The sequence below is a fragment of the Periplaneta americana genome, chromosome 5, assembly GCF_040183065.1.
Source record: "Periplaneta americana isolate PAMFEO1 chromosome 5, P.americana_PAMFEO1_priV1, whole genome shotgun sequence".
NCBI lineage: Eukaryota > Metazoa > Arthropoda > Insecta > Blattodea > Blattidae > Periplaneta > Periplaneta americana.
Window position 1 is genome coordinate 87,160,075 of NC_091121.1, and position 21,240 is coordinate 87,181,314.

Genomic DNA, 21,240 nt, shown 5'->3' on the forward strand with positions numbered 1-21,240 from the left:
ATATATATTCTGTTAGAAATTGTACTACATTAAATAATTTTAAGGAGGCAAAAAAATTCTCGCACAAAATACAACAAAATCACGCACTTTACACTCGAACTGCTGGAACGCCAAATGAGAATAGGCGAAACAGAAAACAGGTGGACAATGGGTACCAGAGCCAGATAGGTAGGTTAGAGATGTTTGGGAATGCTTCTTCTTATGCAATAGCTGATGTCCTCCATTCCCGGCTGAAAGGCAAGTGAAACAAAAGCAGGAAATGGTTGTTCTGAATTTTCCATAGCTATCCTTGATATGCAAGGTATTTCAGCCAAACAAAAAATATTGTATGTTTACAGCCACACAACTCAGATTTTTTTTTCAAAATATGCAAATCTGAGGATTCATGCAACGAAATTCTTATGATATGCTACAATATATAGAGTGTTAAAAAAGTATCCAATATTTTAGGGGGTGATAGTATGCATCAAAACAAGAAAATAATGTCTAATGAACATGGGTCCTACAACACATACTTTCTGAGATCTGAACACTTGTGTGTAGGAGGTGCTCAATGTGACGTCAATTTATGGCAATCCATTCCTCTACTCTTCGGCGTAAGGAATCACGCACTCTTTGAAATTGACCTGGATGTTATTCACAACCAAAGTCTAGGGGATATAGGTTTGGGGAACGAGCAGGCCAAGGTGTGGGGCTTCCCAAATCAATCCAACTGTCCTGAAATATCAGCGTCAGGTGTTCACGCTCATTGCGGAAAAAAATGTGCTGGTGTGCCATCATGCATGAACCACATCTGTAGTCTTTGCTGACATGGTACATTACTCCAGCAAGGTAGGCAATACGTTAATAACAAAGTCCTGATAACAAGCCCCAGTTAATCTCTGTTGTAGCACTTATGGCCCTATTAATCTACCACCGAGAACGACTGCCCATAAGTTGATTGAGAATCGGTGATGATGCCTCTTTTCTTCAACTGCATGGGGATTTTCATCAGCCAACACATGCTGATTACCAAAATTCACAACACCATCTCTGCTGAACCCTGCTCATATCCGCAACCAAACTTTTGTTTTCAGTATTCCTTACGATGTGTCATTATTCCATTCCAGGGATGATTATCTGGTAGCCTGCTGTATTGTAGGGCAGGAAAATGCATTGCCATAAATGGACGTCACATTGAGCACCTCCTATGAACAAGTGTTCAGATCTCAGAAAGTATGTGTTGTAAGACCCACGTTTATTAGACATTATTTTCTTGTATCGACGCATACTATCACCTCCTAAAATATTGGATACTTTTTTTTTTAACACAAACCTCTATTATATGCAGGAACGTCTTAAATAAGCAAAAATATGCACGATAAACTTGGTATATTCGTCTTTGCAGACGCTCAAAACAAGTATAAAATGTTTTTGCACGATATTTAACTGGCTAGTAAAAATACGCATTTGGACAATGAATCCTGGCTCTAGTAATGATACACCCTCGTCAAGCATATTAAATTGAAAGATATCAGACAGCAGCGACAATTTAAAATCTTCCAAGATGAATAGTAAGGTATTAAGTGTGAATGTAGCTTTATTCCAGTTCTTGGGCTCGCTCGTTCACTCAGAGAGTACGTGATTCTAATTGGGTACAATGGAAATATACATAACCTACTGAATTACAATTTTGGAAAATAATTTTAAAACTACTAGTAGTACCGTCACTTGATTCTCTTGACGTCACACGGTAGGTGCCGCTTCAGTTCCCAATCCTTCTCGAGTCTTTCTCGTTAGATATTAGATGCTAGAGTAGTGGAAGTTCTACGTCATTGTTGACAATTCTAAAGATATCTTCTCCGGATATAAACTAGGTAATTGTTTAATAATATTCACTGACTGTTACTGTGCTGTTACAAATTCCAGATACAGTACAGGTGTACTTGTTTCTAGAACGACTAGCGGAAATGTGTGGAATACGCTTGGACTAAGAAATCTCTGGTCCGAAGGATGGAGTCCATTAACACGAAGTTCATGCAGCAGTGTACAACTTCTGTGACACCTGTCCCACACAGGTAGTCTTAATTTCATTCGCGCAGCCGACCACTCACCCGCCCGTGTAACTTCATAATTAACTCTGATTTAAGATGGTCACATACCGGTAGTTCGTGAACTTGACGCAGAATGCTATTTGCACCTGTTTTCTAGCACATTATGGTTATTATATATGATTCCATACTCAACAAATTAATCATGGTACATTTTCATCCCTGTTGGCGGCAGTGTACATATCATAGACCGCTGATTGAAACAAAAATCATCCGTTTGAATCCCTCATAGATAAGGTTACCATGAGAAGAATTTCTATAGGAGGACATGGAATCTAAAATAAGAGACATTGCTGAAAAAAGGAGGACTTTTAAAAAATTGATATGAAAAAATTAAAGATAAAAACAATGGCTCACCTTAGTTAGTTCTCTCACTAGTTGCTGGATCAGTATTACATCTGTTCCCTACTTATCGATGGAGCCCACTTTGTGCACAAGAGCCTGAAGAGACGAACTTGTATCTTGTAAGAAACAACTATGGAACTGTTCACAGGACATGTCCTTGAAATTATATTTCACTATGATGACTGTCTACGTTAGCATGCGATTTCGTTCTTTTGTCCATTGAGCAGATATTAGGGAAAATACTTTCAACACTTCCATTGTGACTTGGGATAAATAAATAGAATCAACATATTTTTAAGAGTTCTGAGAAAGTTTCAGTGCTCGTAGATGTATTGGAATTGAAGAATTTGCACCATTGTTTATCTAAAGTTAAATCTTTGTCCAAATTAACTTGATTGGCATATCTTTGTACATTACAGAATAAAATTGATAAAATACCTTAAAATCATGAGTAGTGACATTTTTAAAGTGTAAGAATTCAATGCATGTCAGTAGGTCATCATATTTTATTTGAATTTTGAATTCATTTTTGTATTTGTTGCAATAAGTCGTATAATGATAATACAAACATGTGAAGTTTTGATATTTCAGTCTTTGACTTATTTATAGCAAAGTATATCCACAAAGTTATTTATTTGGTAATACATCTTAGTTAGCGTTTTCGCCCCTTAGTGTGGGCATCATCAGACTAATGTAAGGATATATATATATGGTAACAAATCCATATTATATATTGTAAAAGTTTAAAAATTAAAAAAAAAACGACCTTCAGGTTAAAAACAATAAGATTAAAAATATTTAACAAGGATTACATATATAAAATTTATTGAAAATATGCACATTCAATATTAACATACTAAAATTGTCTATGAGAGGGAAGATTTTACTATATACATGCTTTTCTGTCTTCACTATATTTGTTATGTGTGGATTGTTAAGTATGTATTTTACGCAGTGACTATTTGAATGTAGAACGACCTGTAAAGAATCACTTGTTTATCTTGTTATTTAGTGATGCGATGTTTTGCAGACTTTTGTACATTTTGTAAAGGTATGCATATTTAATTATTTTCCACATGTGATTTTTTGCAGACGTTTTGTACATTTTGTAAAAAGTATACATATTTAATTCTTTTCCACATCACTAAATAACAAGATAAACAATTGATTACTTACAGGTCGTTCTACATTCAAATAGTCACTGCGTAAAGTACAGCTGTCAAAAAAAAAAAAAAAAAAAAAGTGGCCGCACTCGTGAACAGCGAATATTTTCAAAGTCCACTTCGGGTCGCGGCGATGTTACACGATGCATGTGCTTGTACAAGCAGTTCCCGAACTATGAAAGTGTTCCATGTCTGCGCCTCGTAGGCCAGCGGTAGAGTGCTTGTTTAGTGATTCAAAGGTTGTGGGTTCGGACCTTCTTCAAGTTTTCATTTTATTTTTTAATCGTTCTTTAGCGGTGTAAATGCTATTCAAATTATCATTTATATTCAGTTATCGTTCTTTATGGATATCACGTTATTTATATTTTGTTATCGTTCTTTAGAGATATGAATAAAATTCAAGTCATCATTTGTATTCTGGTATCGTTTTATAACGATATGAATAACAATTTTTATTATTGTATCTCCAATGGTGGTTAGCCCTATTTTACATATGTATGTTAGGGCTATAGTTTCATACACAAAAAAGGTAAGCATAAAGAAAAATAGAAAAGAAAATTAAATTAGCTTACGCGATGTAAACAAAACATAAACAATCCGTAAATTAGGCATTGCGATTGCAAAATAAATATCAGGTATCAATTTGAAACATACAAAAACATTAACAACACACATACGTAACACTTCTATAACACAAATACGCAGCCTTTCGTACCATACATCATAAATTAATACACAATAGTCATACAAACACAATCAAACTATAATTACGACATTGCGACGACATCAAGCATCACATAACTGACTCACATACATAACAAATCAAGCATCCGTTACAACACATACACTTCAACATAGTAACCACACTTTTAAAAGTTACAAATTTGGCTCCAAGAAGAATAAATAGGACACTGTTACTAATTACTATTCTTCTACAATTTCTTAAATATATCTGTAATAAATCTGTGAAATTCCGATATGAATAATATTCACGTTTTTTATATTGTTATCGTTCTTTAGCGATATAGATAATATTCAAGTTATCATTTATATTCTGTTTTCCTTCATTAGCATTATAAAATAATATTCAAGTTATTTATATTGTTATTGTTCTTTCGCAATATAAATAATCTGTATTTTATTTAAGTAATTATTATAACACAAATAATCATTTTCTTTGTAAAATAGGTTATTTTATTTAGATAATTAAATAAGTATTATATAATATCTTATATTAATTAAACAAACCGATATTTATCATTTATATTCTGTTATCGTTCTTTAGTGATACTGTATAAATAATATTCTAGTTATTTATATTGTAATCGTTCTTTAGCGATATAAATAACATAAATTTAATATTAGGTTTCGAAAAATCCAGTTGCATAATACTGGTATTCGTTTTTCTTTTTGTATTATTACATTATACTATCTTGAACCACAATAAAATGAAAAGGAGTAACTAGGAATTGAACTTGAGACGTTGACATCTAAATTTCGACGTTCGTCCGCTGAGCTACGAGGGCAAAAGTGTGGAAACATTTTCGGAAAAATTGGCCCAATCACACTGTAAGATTTTCTGATGATTCGTAGAAGCTAGTCCAGGATGCGGGGGGCAAAGGCTAATTGAGATTTCCCGGTCTCTGATCGGGTCAAACATCCTGATAGAATTAATATTTAACCCTTGCCGTGACTTTCGGTGAAGTCCGGAGGGCCCAATTAGTCAAATCCACTCTCCTCATCTCCATGCTTGGGTCCCCTGGAATTTAATAAGATGCGAAAGAGATAGTGGTGTGCGGAAAGCAACGGGATGTTACCGCATTTAGGCCTATCCTTCCCAAGAAAAACTGGAAACATAAACAAATGAAGCTTTTAATAGAAGAAGAAGGATCTTCTGCGGACCTCTGGAAAAATAACTAAGGAAGAGACTAGTGAAGTGCTTTGTGTGGAGTGTGGCATTGTATGGGGAAGGAACATGGACATTACGACGAAATGAAGAGAAACGAATTGAAGCATTTGAAATGTGGATGTGGTGAAGAACGGTGCGTGTGAAGTGGACAGACAGAATAAGAAATAAAATTGTGTTTGAAGAAAGAATGATGCTGAAATTGATTAGAAAGAGAAAAAGGAATTGGTTGGGTCTCTGGTTGAAAAGAATAATAGACGACATTAGGATATGTGGATCATATGCGGAGCCTAAGAGGAAGGCAGAAAATAGGAAAGATTGGAGATTGCTGGGTTTGCAATGAAAGACCTGCCCATGGACAGAACACTTATGTATGTGGGTATGTTCAGAATGCCTGGAGTATCGTGTCTAAGAACAGTCGCTATTTGCAAAGACTAGTCGATTCCATGCCCACTCGACTGCAAGATGATCGAGATAAGAGGAAGATAGACTAAATATTGAATTGTGGCGTTTTGTTTTGTTTTTTGAACGCTTAATTGTTTGAATGTTTTAAGGCCGACGCCAGTAAATTTGTTTTGTTTATGCCACGAAAGATATTTCTATCGAGAATAAAATCTTTTTTCTTTCCATTTGCAGCCACAATATCATAATGATAAAGTCATGGCATAATATATTAATGAACCTGATGTTAATTACTAAAATAATCGTAAAAGAGAAAGGAGCCATTATGTATAGTTTGTCTCTCTCAAAAACATAACAAAAAAGAACATAAAAAGCACGAGGTTGTAGTCGAACGCAGGACCTAATGAATAAGAAGCCTGAACGCTACCATTACCCTATCGAATAACACATAGTATACTTCAATTATAACTGTAGATATCAGGTAACGTGATCCAACAACATGTAACATCGCCTGTCTCCGAATTATAGCGAAGATACCCGAACGGAACTTTGTTCCAGGAGAGCGGCCACTTTTTCTTTTGACAGCTGTACATAGTTAACAATCCATACATAACAAACATAGTGAAGACAGAAAAGCATGTATATAGTAAAATCTTCTCTCTGATAGACAATTTTAGTATGTTAATATTAAATATGCATATTTTCAATAAATTGTATATATGTAATCCTTGTTAATTATTTTAATCTTTATTGTTTTTAACCTGAAGGTTGTTCTTAAAATTTTTTAAACTTTTACAATATGTAATATGGATTTGTTACCATATATATATATATATATATATATATATATATATATATATCAGACATTAGTCTGATGATGACCACAATAAGGGACGAAAACGTTAACTAAGATGTATTAGCAACGAAATAACTTTGTGGATATATTTTGCTATAAATAAATCAAAGACTGAATATCAAAACTTCACATGTCTGTATTATCATATTTCTATGTTTTTTATGTGCTCCAGCTTCAACCATTGAAGGCAGTTAAATTCTTTCATAGGTTTTCACCATTTGTTTAGATATTCTATGCATAATATCGCACATTATTCAATATTCATATTAATTCTAGTTGAAATGCGAAATGCCGGACATTTCAAATTGTTTTAAAATGCCTGCCGAACGGGATAAAATGATTAAAGAAGAGGAAATGACCTCCTTTTGCCAGACGGATGGTAACCCTACTCATAGACCATGGATGGCTCTACCTTCCTCAATGCAATATCCTGTCTTCTCTTAACAAGGAATACGCCGCCGTGTTGATTCCAGATCACTACCTAAAGTACATCCATGTCCATTTAGTGTAGGCCGAAAGAAGTTCATAACACTAACTTGGAGTAAAACAGGGTTATAAATAGAGTCTTGCGTTTGGTTACTTTGAGTACAGGTTAGGTGTACGTGGATGATAGTAGCTTCGATCTGCGAGACAGTCCTCTTCAAGGTTGTGATGAGCCCGTCTCCCCGGTCCGTTTCGTGTGTTTACATCTGTTTATTCGTGTGTTTGTGAGAATAGTACTCAGGTACAAAATATACTGTCACGTCGATTTAATAACAAGCTAAATATTTATTTAAAGCCACCTTATAGGCAACAGAAGTAAAACGCATCTAATTTCTAGATACTTTCTGTTTCATAATATATTTTTCATCCAAAAAGTAAAAACCAATGCGCTCATTATTTTTCTCCTATTTACAGATTTTTAAAACATATTTTAATTGTAAATTTTAAATAAATAAATATCCTTCATCTAAGTGTAAATGAGTTTAGAAGTAAATAATGTTATGTTTTATTTAACGACGTTCGCAACTGCAGAGGTTATAACAGCGTCGCCGGATGTGCCGAAATTTTGTCTCGCAGGAGTTCTTTTACATGCCAGTAAATCTACTGACATCAGCCTGTCGCATTTAAGCACACTTAAATGCCATCGACCTGGCCCGGGATTGAACCCGCAACCTTGGGCATAGAAGGCCAGCGCTATACCAATTCGCCAACCAGGTCGACAGAAGTAATTAATATGACAAGTTATTGAAGGGATTGAAATTTCAGTATTCATAATAGAAAATGAGTTAATACTGAAATACATAAAATATATTTCCGCTCTGATATATCAACTTTCGTTCATTTAGAAATGCTTGAAGTATTTTTTTGTCTCCATGTTTTATTGTCTTTTGCTAGAATTAATCAATCAATGAGTCAATGAATGAATGAATGAATTAATAAAAATAAATAAGTGAATACATAAATGAATATGATAATAAGTCAATAAGGAAATAAGTAAATTAATCTATTGAGGCTTACAGCTATAAATTCAGCGGACGCGAATTCCATTTCCAGTACGAGAGTGAAGATTAATATTGTGTCGCTTACTTCGTGTCTGCACTTTCTTAGTGACTTACTACGTCACTACGAAATTTCACTCTTTGTGAATACGTTATATTGGTTTGGAATCTTAACAGGCCATTTCAGTTGTAAGAAACCACAAAGGTTGATTAAAACTATCCTTAATTTAATTTCATGTTTTATGGGATTTAATTTAGTATATTTGGGAAAGTAAAAGCCATTGAACATTTTATTTCTTCTGAATGTAGAAGGATCTGTTAACTTCACGTGCACAATCCATACGGAAGAAAGTTATTGTTGTGTAACGTCGATTTGAGATGCTGATCGTTAGTTAGCAATTTTTTCCAGTTGGTGCACTCCAGTCACGGCGCTTGGCAACAGAGATGGAAGTGCGTCTGAATGCGCAAATTGAGTGCTATTTCTTCATTACAAATGTCACCAGAATGAAACCAAATCCAATTACATACGGATTGTGTGAGCAGGATACTGTCGAGCGTTCTTTGGCTTTTCTTCGTCTTTGTGGTCAATTGTTTCGTGTAAAGACGGTTCGTGCACATTATCCTCCTGAATGTGAATGTCTTTAAAGCAAAATGTCTAGTGTTTCACAATTACATAAATAAGTAGCAAATAAGAAGATAAAAGCAAATGAATTAATGAGTAGGTCGTTGGCAAACCTAGTTAAATAAAAAAAAAGATAGATTTTGGTACCCCTGGATTCCTTTGCTCCTTGGTTACGAATTGAACATATAAAACATATGCAGCAACAGTTACAAACCACATAAAATCGGGGAATAAAAACGGGTCAAGTTGCAAGAGAAGTTAAATCCCTACTGTGGTCAATTACAACTGAAGTTATATCCATCGGCCAGATTTACAATTGCAAAAACAGCTAAATCATTATGACGAAATGGCAATCTCGAACTTTAAGCTGAAAAAGTAGATACTTCCTTTTTTTTTTATAAATATCAGTGAAATTTATTTTCATTTAAATGAAATTATGTGGCATTTATAAATATGTGAGTAGTAGGAGAGGGTCGTACTGAAATTCATGAGCAACACATTGCTATAATTTCAATTTCAACAATGTAACAAAAACGATTATATGATCATAATCTACAGACTTTACACTATGTATCGACATATTGTGACGTCATTAACTTCTATCATGTGACCACAGGCAATGTTTGCAAAATGGTCGACAACGATGGTTCGTTTCAATAGCGTGCTGACATTAAATTCCTTGTTAAAGAAACAAATCTGCTGCCGAAATTCACCTCGAACTTCAGCGTGCATACGCAGATGCATGCATAGACTCCAGCAGTGTTAGGAGATGGGTGAAACATTTTGAAGATGGGAACACGAGCATCCAAGATGAGCCTGGTAGCGGTCGCTCTCGAATTGCCTCCACGGAACCCAACAAGGAAAGTGTTGAGTTCTGGGATGCATTTTGGTTGAATTTATGGAACCTGGACAGATCATAAATGCTGTCCGCAATATTCAGACAGTTTTGAAGCTCTGTCTGCATTGCGCGAGAAACGCCCTGGAAAGAAGATCATCCTGCAACACGATAACGCGTGGCTTCACACTGATCGTGTCACCATGGAGAAAATCAGAACATTTGGGTGGGAAACTCTTCCGCAAGCTCCCTACAATCCCGAATTGGCACCCTCCGACTACCATCTTTTCGATTCTGTAAAGGAGCAGCTATGAGGCCAACGCTACGAGACGCTGGAGGACATCCGGAAAGCAGTGCGTCAGTGTCTTCGGGAAGATGAAACGGACTTCTACAGTAAGGGAACTTTCAAACTTACAGAACAGCGGGAAAAATGTGTGCAAAGAAATGGAGTAACAGAAACGTCTGTAGATTAAGATGATGTACCCGGTTTGTCTAAAAAATAAAAATTAAGATATATAACAATGGGTTGCTCATGACTTTCAGTATGACCCTCGTATCAGCCTTTTCGAAGACTGTTACTTTTCTGATTATTCTTCGCTAATGTCAGAATAATGATGGATGAGGATATTAATGAGATGTTAGAGGGTTCGTAATATATTCTTACGGTACGAAAAAGCCATACTGTATTCGAAACCTCTGTTACAATAAATGATTTAAATACATTATGACGTAAATAAGAAAAAAAATGAACAGCAGATGCATAAATGACTTAGAACCAGATGTGTTATGTGACGTATTTTGCAAATTGCCTGGTGGAATCGGTCCCCTTTCATCCTCTATACATATATATTACTCAAAATATTGCGAAATGAAATGCAATAATTCATCTTCTTAAAATTTGATTGGTTTGGGAATAAATTATTGTTAAATAGTTGTATTTTTTTAGGGAACATGTTATCCAATAATCTGTGAGAAATAGCACAAAAGAAATGGAATAGTGTATATGAATAATTAGAGTTATAACTGAAAAACAATAAAATAAATGAATTAATAGCCGAGAAGTGGAAAAAACACATGAACGTATGGTTATAAAAAATTGATTATTGTTAATGTGATGTCCTGTGTTGTCTCAGGTAAAAGCTTGACATCATATTTCCCCCTGAGCACGAGTATGTAACTTACTCTTTCTGGGGGTGCTAGAATGTTTTTATATTAAAAAAATCAATATGTATCTGTGTTCTGGCAATAATGTATTATTATTATTATTATTATTATTATTATTATTATTATTATTATTATTATTATTATTATTATTATTATATTGATTCCTGTCCCAACATATGTCCGCCAAGAATCTAGTCGAAAGAAGTTGTAATATGTTCTTACGGTACGAAAAAGCCATACAATAAATGATTTAAATACATTATGACGTAAATAAGAAAAAAATGAACAATAGATGCATAAATGACTTAGAACCAGATGTGTTATATGATGTATTTTGCAAATTGCCTGGCGGAAGTCCCGTTCAATCCATGGAACGAAGTGCGCGACAAAATAAATTCCATCAGCGATGGCGGTTCAGTGGGATGAGACGGCCGCTCCTTCTTCCTGTTTTTCTTGCACTATATCTTAATCGTGACGCCCGGATAATATTCCAGCATCCCCTCCACACAGTTTTCGTGGAAGCCGACAATCCTTTATGGTATTCATGTAATAGCAACGTAATGAATTTATACATAGCCAGCAGAGACACACTAATTCTCCCTGAGGAAATACGACGGCGCCACGCGTTTCAGTGGCGTGAGGATAACAAAGTATAATATGCAGTGGAGTCAATACCTGAACATATCAAAATTCTATTTTAGAGTACGCAGACATTACTAAGCGACTACTACTGCAGAGAAAACAATTTGTAAGAAACGGTGTGAAAGTAGGAACTATTTTTATTACGATACCTAGAAAGATGTCATACATTACGTCATGCGTATGGTCTATGCCAGGCGTGCTCACGGTGGGCATTTTGCACTTTGGGCGCCCGCATACTTGGTGGGCGGGCACTGGAAACTGTTGCAAATGTAAACAGATATTGTCGCACATTAAAGCGTAGCGTAACTGAGAAGTAAAACCGCTGGCGGTTTGTAAAATGGTTAGGTCTACTGATATGGTATTCATTTCTGTGTTTATTCATTCATTCATTATTCAGTTACTTATTTAGTTATCGTTACTTTTTTCTTCCTTTGTTTATTTATTTATTATTAACTTTTTTAATTCTTCCTTTCTTTCTAACTTCCTTTCTTTTTGTCTGTCTTTATTTATTTCTTTATTTATTATTTAATCTGGTAAAGATAAGGTCATCAGGTCTTTTCTTTCCCTCTATCAGAGGATTACAAAAACAATATTAAGAATACAATTTTACAACTGTTGTTCCGTTTTCACTAAGGTCCAGTGGTCTTAAATCTCCTCAATCTTCTTTTAGGCTCAAAATTCATCAATCAGATTCTTCTTTTCAAAACTGTGAATGTCCCATATTAACCGAATCCTCAGAAGTTAAGTATTTAGGCATTACAATCGACTAACACTTACGATGGAATAAACATATTACATATTTATGGAATAGATTACGTAAAACAATTTATATCTTTGTTATACTTCGGTCATATTTACCAGTTAATATTTAGCTTTGTTTCAATCCATTCTCTAATATGGAATTTTAGGATGGGGAAATGCTTGTAATTCTAATCTCACTCCACTAATACTTATTCAGAAAAGAATAATTAAAATATGCCTTAATAAACCAATTGATTACTCACCCGAGCCTTTGTTCACTAATTTTAATGTTTCGAAAATTAAGCAGATTTATTACATTGCCTTAAGTTATTAAACTTCATACATAAAAATCGCAATAAATTCAAATTGTATCATCATAAATATGGAAGTAAAAGGTTCGATTTTGTACGACTAGAGAAACCAAATTGTTTCACAAGCACAGCTCTTAGCCATGGTATCTACTTTGATCCAAGGTTATATAATAAAATAATTGAAAAACACTCAAATTTGGAAAATTTAAGTATCAAACATTTAAAAAATAGCGTTAGGAATTTAATTTTTAAAGAATGTATATTGATTTAATATGTGTATGTATTTGTATGATTTAAATTGTTAAAATTGAAATTGTATTTTTAAAGTTAAAATATTCCTACAGTTTTTTGACCCACTTTGTGTCAAATAATTATCTTCGTTTGTGTTAAGTATGTGTTTAGCTAACTCTCTGAGCACGAGCTTTTACTCCTTTAGGGAAGAATTAAGACTGTATTTTTGTACATGTTATTTTACTAACAATAAACAACAACAAATTATATTCACACCATAAAAAATTAATATTACTTTTGTGCGAGATCGTGCGTATTTGCTTGGTTTCCGCACAAAACCAATCCGCGGAAAGTCTAAAATTCCACATTCAGTATTCCCAACCTAACACACATAACAATTTCCCTCTTCTTACCGCTTAAGTGACATAAGCCTATTGATTTTACTGCTTTAGGCTTTTAACATATTATTTTTAGAGACGTTCAATATAGTAATAATTATAAATTGGAAACTTACCACTGCAATTTCAACTAAATTGCACTGTTAATTATTGTTTTTAAATATTTGCAAAAATTAAGTAAACTCTACAACTCCACTAAAGTTACTACATTAGTGATGCAAGTAACATTAAGGAAGCCGTGAAAAAAATCAACAAGATTCCAGACTCATCATAGACTGGGGAAAAAAAAAGACAGACGTATATCACGGCCTGCTGGAGTATAGTAAACACAGAAAACATTTTAAAGCAACAATGTTGAAGATAGATATTTTTGTTTTGCAAATTTGCCGTCATTGAACAGAAATCGAGATGGAGATTTCATTGCAACTAATTAGAAATTCCTCAACTACGTTTCGCTTTTTAAAACTTTTCCTCGAACATCAAAACTTCAACATACCGCTCTTGTAACGCATATTACTATTATAGTTACAACAAAATGAAAGTACTAAAACATTACCTGCTTAATAAAGATTAATAAATTATTTTATACTTTAAGAACAAAAAATGTTACCGATAATAATCTCAGAACAGGAGTTCAGCTCGCTAACATCTGAGCTACGAAGGTAGCCTTCCTGTGTGTACAAATTTTGTATGATACCTTATAGAAGATCGAAGGCAGGATGTTCCTTGTCAGCATGTCAGTACAGGCTATCAGGGAGGAAACATACCGAATGGAAGGGGACTAAATATGATTCTTTTGAAATATGAATCAGGGAGGGAAGTTAAACATACTTAGTAATAGTCTAATATCATAAAAGTGAACAGGTAGCAAAAATGCAACACGTGTTCACGTAAAAGTAGTGATTGAGTCGCAAGACAACACATCGTAATTATGTAGCCTACGTGACTGGACGAAACATTCAGTAACCTAACACGTCACAGAGGGACATTGGTGGCCGTGCATTTCCTCCTCCTCCTTCTCCTCACTATAATCTTGTTTCCGATGTGCTTTTACTATCACTGAATGCACGGTTGCCACGTCTTCCTGTCACACATTTTGTTATCGATCTTCAATAAAAGTACGTCCAAACCGTCACTATTACGCAATAAACCAATGAGGACACATTATTAGCATTTTCCCTACGAAATACCCTAACATCCACCTCTCAAAATATCTCCCGTTTTCCTGGAATACTCAACTAAAAATGCTATTTTTTTCAAAATCTGTTCACGAAAGACCACAATAATATTATACGTTTTTGTTTAACTCACATTACGTTTTTCTCACTGCTTTTATTCATCTGTCAAAAGGATCTTATTTAGTCTCCTTCCACCATATATAGCAAAATAAGAAATGAGGCGAGAGAATTTGCTTTGAATTCAGAACAAGCTGTTCGCCTCATTAATCTGTATTGTATAGAAGAAATCGTCTTTTTATAAGTGAATCTTAATGTGGAGTAGAACTTATAGATATTCTCACATGGACGCAATGTTCTAAGGATACGAGCGAAAAATCCATTATCATCAATGGGTTTTGAATCGACGATATTAAAGTACAGATACATACGACAACCACTACACTGCCGAAGTGAAATCGTAATAGCAGTGAGAGTTACGTTACTCGGAGAAAATCTGTTTACAGTAATTTATCAACAGTAATCTCACTAGAGGTTTTGATTTATCTAGAGAAAATCAAAACTCGAGCGGGATTTAATTGACATTACACGATTAGAAGAAAGTATATACAGATTAGAAGTAACGAAGTACTCCAGTACAATAAAATATTAAGGGCCGTATTCATAGACTTTTTAGTGCGGGCTTTTGGTGGATTATCAGTAAATCTCGGATTTTAGGTAAAAACCTATTTTGTTCCTCATGATATAGGGGAGAGTCGGGTAGTATCGGACATCGGGTAAGTGACAGTGAGTTTCTTTCATCTACCACACGATGATAGTACCTGTTTGACCTGGTTACGTTTCTGTGATGTCGCATAGAGAAACGTAACCATGTCATTCAGGTACTACCATATGGTGGTAGATGAAAGAAACGCACTGTCCGATCCGATACTACCCGATGTCCGATACTACCCGACTCTCCTCTATACAAAAGAAAAGTTGTATATATACGAATTATGGAAATATATGTTCGAAAATGGTGATCCTATACAACCTAAAATACTTAATTTCACGTTAGAAACTATTTTTACCTAATTTTATATTTTACAATTTCTACAGTTGGTAATATGGAAACGCTGTTTAATTCTGTATGTCAATCGTGCCTTGACAACAATCTTAGCATAGTTCGTTGGGTGAGGATGCAGTCATCATTACTTCAGCTAAAAAACTTCTGCAGGACCCAACAATGGCCCGGGATATTGCATTCATCAAATCACATTATGTATTTCTGGTCCCCATTATTAATGCTCTAGAGTCTTCAGGCAAACCGGTCTACACGCAACTGGGATTGATAGAAGAGGTGACAGAGGTGACAGAAAAAATCAACTTGGTTCCTGGTTATGTTGGTGAAAAAGTTTCTGAAAAACTCAAATCAGTGCTTCAAAAAAACCCAGGACTGACAGTGCTCCGCACAGTTGCTGACATCTTGGCTGACAAAACACCTGAACATGAATGTGCTGTTCCCTTGCATCTAATACCAACATTTAAATATGCTCTGGTGTCATCAGTTGATGTGGAACGCTCATTTTCGGCATATAAGATGGTGTTATCTGAGAAGCGATGGAGTTTTTCAATGGAAAACTTAGAAAAGGTGTTAGTTGTTTACTCGGGCTCTAATTATGGACATGTACAATATAATGACAAATGTTTCGGCTAATTTGTAATGGGAAATGCCATTTTTTGTTCACCTATTTTTGTAATTTTAGAACCTATTTTAGGTACCTAATTTAAGATTTTTAGGACCTAAAAGTCCGAGGCTAATTATCAGCGTTTTTCGTATTCATAAACCAGTGTTAGCGATAGGATATGATTTGAATTCTGTACTAGTAACCAGTGGATATCCGGGGCTAGCTTAGTACGCTCGTAGCGCGTGCTGCGAAATGTCTATGAATACCACCCTAATTGACTTACGAAAATATAACTGTCTTCAAATGCATTATTGTACCACCTCAACATTACAAATATTACGCTAGATGGCAGTAGTGTGTTATGATTAGCTGTTTTCTTGTTATCAGTTGTGCCAACCATGGAATCTTCATCGAACTCTGTGGACGGAACTAGTCAAAAAGGATTTGTTGATTCAGTTTCATTTTTAATAAAACAGTTGCATTCCACTTCAATTATCCGGATCCCAGTAAGCATCGTCACTTGACAGATGATTTTCAATAAATCTTAGTATTAAACAATCTCTGATACGTGACTATCCATAATATCATATAGCAGAAACTATAACATAACCTAAATAATATAAAGAAGTGTTAGAAAAGTTTTAATTAGGGATGATGAAATAAACAAGAAAAGTTTTAATTAAGGAAGATGAAATAAAAAATAAACATGACTAATTTTAAAAGGAACAATTATTGAAAGTGCAATTTTAAAATTTGAATGGTTTAGTGGTTGGTGGTTCAGTTGATGTTATATTGGACGTGTGCGTAAAAGAAGTGGAACTTGTTGATGTACATGGTGTATTCCTCAACTTTCAGTATTTCCGAATGGTGCTCTTCATTTTTTCGTAAATAGGGTTTCAGGGAAGATGCATAGCTATGACCAGTGATCTTTATTAATTCTTGTTCTTGAATTCCTATGCAAGTCATATTTTAAACTGCCGTGCATCGACTGGAGTGGTTTGTAATTTTCTGTTTTTTGGCGTTCAGACCAGTGCAGTTTGAAATGTTGGCAAACAAAGAAACAAATGCTGGGATAGTGATAAAAACAAACAAATGCTAGGGAAGCGATAAAATTAAAAAATGCTAGGGAAGTGATAAAATTGTGCGATAAGAAACCATGATTGGTTGAAAGACGTCCTTTCGTACCGTTTTATTCGTCAAAAGTAGTATGACGTAATAACACTATAATAGTCTATCACAATCTTATAAGTTCTGTTGGAATTTAATGGCTTTATTGCTCAAAGAAGTGAACCCTTTCTATTTTAGGATAATAGCTATTTGTTATATTGTGACGTACAATAATGCAAGTATTTAGATATCTTCATTTTGTAATACATTGAATCCGTTTCCTGTCTCCAGTTCTCACGTTATGGCGAAACGTTCCGTATTACGGCAATACAGTATATTCTATAGGGCTGTCATTACTTGCTGTCACGTGTCTCCCCACGTGGAACTTTTGGCTGGATGTGTGCGTGATTAGGAAGGGGGGTCGGCACGTGGAACATGGCTTTCTGTATTCCAAGCATTGAAAACCTATTGATTAGCAAATCTCTTCCAGGACTTTACTCGGCTGTTGATTCGTGTTGTTATGGAAACGGGGAACAGTCGAAAGTCGGACAAGTCGAGCTTGTTGCTAGGGACGCCAACAAATGAGAAGATGTTGATATCTATATTGGTTTACTTAATAAAATTGTACTGTGGGATCAGGATGTAGCAAGTTTATATTTTTTACAGACGCAGATCAATAGATTCTATTGCTATGTTGGGCATATAAAAATGTTTCTTCTTACATGTTTCAAGTGTCAAGAACTTCATTTTTACGCTTACTAATCGGAATACTCAATGCAAAATAAATGAGTGATATATGAGACCTGAAAAAATATGACGCAGAAAAGTCCGATAAATTTCTAGTAAATCTGCTTCTAACTCCGGAGATCTGGGTCCGAGTTCTGGAGATTTCAAGTCGAGGTGTGTGATTGACAAATATGCTTATGTAAGGTGAGAAATAATTGTTATGAAACAGGTAGTAGCATTGTTCATAGTCATTATGTAGTAATTTAACATGTCAAATGATGAACAGTCAAGTACCCGTCAGTAGTTAAAAAAAAATACAAAATAGATGAACTGCATATCAAGATACTCCATTAAACGTGTGTTTATAATATATTATTAATACTATGACTATTATACAAAGTGATAATTAAGTACAATGCCAGTGCAAATTAAAATACAAGAAGAGAGGAGGCTGTTCAGTAACCTTTACATGAAACAACGAGTTAACGTCAGGATAGGAGAAAAAATGTCAGAAGAAAGCGAAGTAGGGAGATGAATATGTCAAGAATGCCCTTTATCGCCTACCTTGTTCAACATCTTCTTGGAAGATTTAGTGAAGAACTGTGTTCAGAACATGGGAGGAATGGTAGTAGGAGGAAGAAGAATAAAGTGGATAAGATTTGCTGATGATATGGCGTTGTTGGCAGAAGAGGAGATGATACTAAGGGATATGGAACTGGGGTTAAATGACAGCTGTAAGCAGTATGGAATGAAGATAAATGGAAACAAGACGAAGTCCATGGTCATAGGAAGAAAAGTAAAGTGGCTAAACTTGCGAATTCTAAATGAGGCAGTAAAGTAAGTGGACAGCTTCAAATACTTGGGATGTACTATAAGCACTGACATGAACTGCTGCCAAGAAGTCAAAAGGAGAATAACAATGGCAAAGGAAGCTTTTAATAGAAAAAGGAGCATCTTCTGCAGACCTCTGGAGAAAGCACTAAGGAAGATACTAGTGAAGTGTTTTGTGTGGAGTGTACTATTGTATGGGAAGAAACGTGGACATTACGATGAAGTGTAGAGAATAGAAGCTTTTGAAATCTGGATATGGCGAATAATGGAGCGTGTGAAATGGACAGGCAGAATAAGAAGCGAAGGTGTGTTGGAAAGAGTGGGTGAAGAAAGAATGATGCTGAAACTGATCAGAAAGAGGAAGAGGAATTGGTTGGGTCACTGGCTGAGAAGAAACTGCCTTCTGAAGGATGAATTAGAAGGAATGATGAACGGGAGAAGAGTTCGGGGTAGAAGAAAATATCAGATGATAGACGACATTAAGATATATGGAGACTGAGAGGAAGGCAGAAAATAGGAAAGACTGGAGAATGCTGGATTTGCAGTAAAAGACCTGCCCTTGGACAGAACACTATGAACGAATGAATGAATGTGCCTTTTATATTGTGAAAAGTTGCGGCGGTGTTTGCATTGTCGCTATCTTTGTTACCGTTAAACCCGAAATCCGACAAAACTAGTTTACACTAGTTTAAACAAATATAGATAGATAGAAAACGAGTTTTCTTAAGGTCTAGAATCCGTGAGAGGTTAGGTTTGGTTTGTTTAGACTTTTGGTACGCCTTCCATAAAAGGGTTTTCTTTGTTTTTGTTTTTTGTTTTTGTTTAAACTAATTTTTACTACTAATCAGTTGAAACTAGTTTTGACGGATTTCGGTTTTGACGGTAACATCGTGATAGTACTTGCTGCACTTTCAAGGCGATATTCAATGTTTAGCAGCCACCAGGATGACAAGAACTGGTTTTTTTTGTTTGCCGTGCAGTAGAGTGTTTGTTCATGTTGTTCTTTATTATAAGTAGATTCCCAGTAGTTTGATGATCACAATACATAGGCCATTACACTATACAACTTGTACTTATCATCATCATCATCATCATCATCATCATCATCATCATCATCATCATCATCATCATCATCATCATCATCATCATCATCATCGTCAATCATGGATTAGGCTTCTTTTCCTGTTCCGCTTTAGATTAGAAGGTGGTCCATCCATCGCTTCTTCGGCCGTCCAAGATCTCACTTTCCAAGAAGTCTACAATTAATAATATTATTTGGGATAATCTTTGGATAGGTATCGGTAATATGTGCTCATGCCAATTGTTTCGGTACTTCTTTATGGTTTCAGTGATGGCTGTGATGTTCAATTGTCATTTGTCTTAAGAATTTCATTTCAGCAGCTTCTTTTCTTCGGAGTTGACTAGATGTGAAGATCCGTGTTTCGGAGCCATATAATAGAATTGGAATTGCCATAGTTTTATTGAATTTTAAGACTGTACTTTTAATATGGACATAATATTTTTGTATATGACAATTCTGGAATAAATAATCATAGGCCTACATTTTCGTAAGCTTTCAAAGTTGTAAAGTCATTTTTGAATCGTCCTGTATGACAATAATTATTACTGAAGCACTTTTATTGTATTTTTAAATAAATAAAGTCACTTTGTCAATTTCACATTTCATGTATTAGCAGTATTCGTTGATTTTATCCCTGAATTACAACAAAAATAACACGGGTATGTTATTGATTGTACAGGATCCGGCAAAAAGATTTGACTTTTTTTTTTTTAAATGGAGACAACATAGTTATATTTTAATGTAAGTTGGTTTTTATTATTGTATCGAAAAGAGGCATTATTGACATTTACTGATGCAAAAGAAAAAAATTAGGTTTTGAAAAATACACCCATTAAATGACGTCCATTTTTCTGATGCACTCCTGAAGCGTGATGAATTTCAGCACTGCCCTGCCTACCATGTCTCTGGCGTGCGGGCGGTCCTTAGTCTTCCTGTTGACTTGCTTTGATGCTGAAGAAATCGTTCTGAAATTGTTTAACCACAATAAAATTGTGTTATGGTTGGGAACTCACCCATTGAAATGTTGTCGGAACCTACACTGCGTAAGAACTACCTTAGTACTGAATCATTTGTTTTGGAAAACATCTCCACGGCAACCGCTCGACGCGATGCTTTCCACGGATCCATTGCAACTGGAATGGCGCTGCGCGACTGTCTTAGCCACAGTTATTACCAATTTTAAAACGCCAGATGTTTTTGCCAGTCTCTGTATAATATTGACTTTCATAAATGTTGTCCCTTATTAAAATTAGATTGTTAGGCCTATATTTATGATATTGACTATGAAACACTGCGTTAGACACACCTAAATCTTACAGGAATTTGTATTTTTTTCTTCTAATTCCATTAGACTACCCTAATACTTGTGTAGAGGTTGCATAAAGTTGTAGGGATTTTTTCAGATCTCCTGTCTTTGCTTCTTTCTTTCTTTCTTTCTTTCTTATCTTTATTTATTTCCTTCTTCC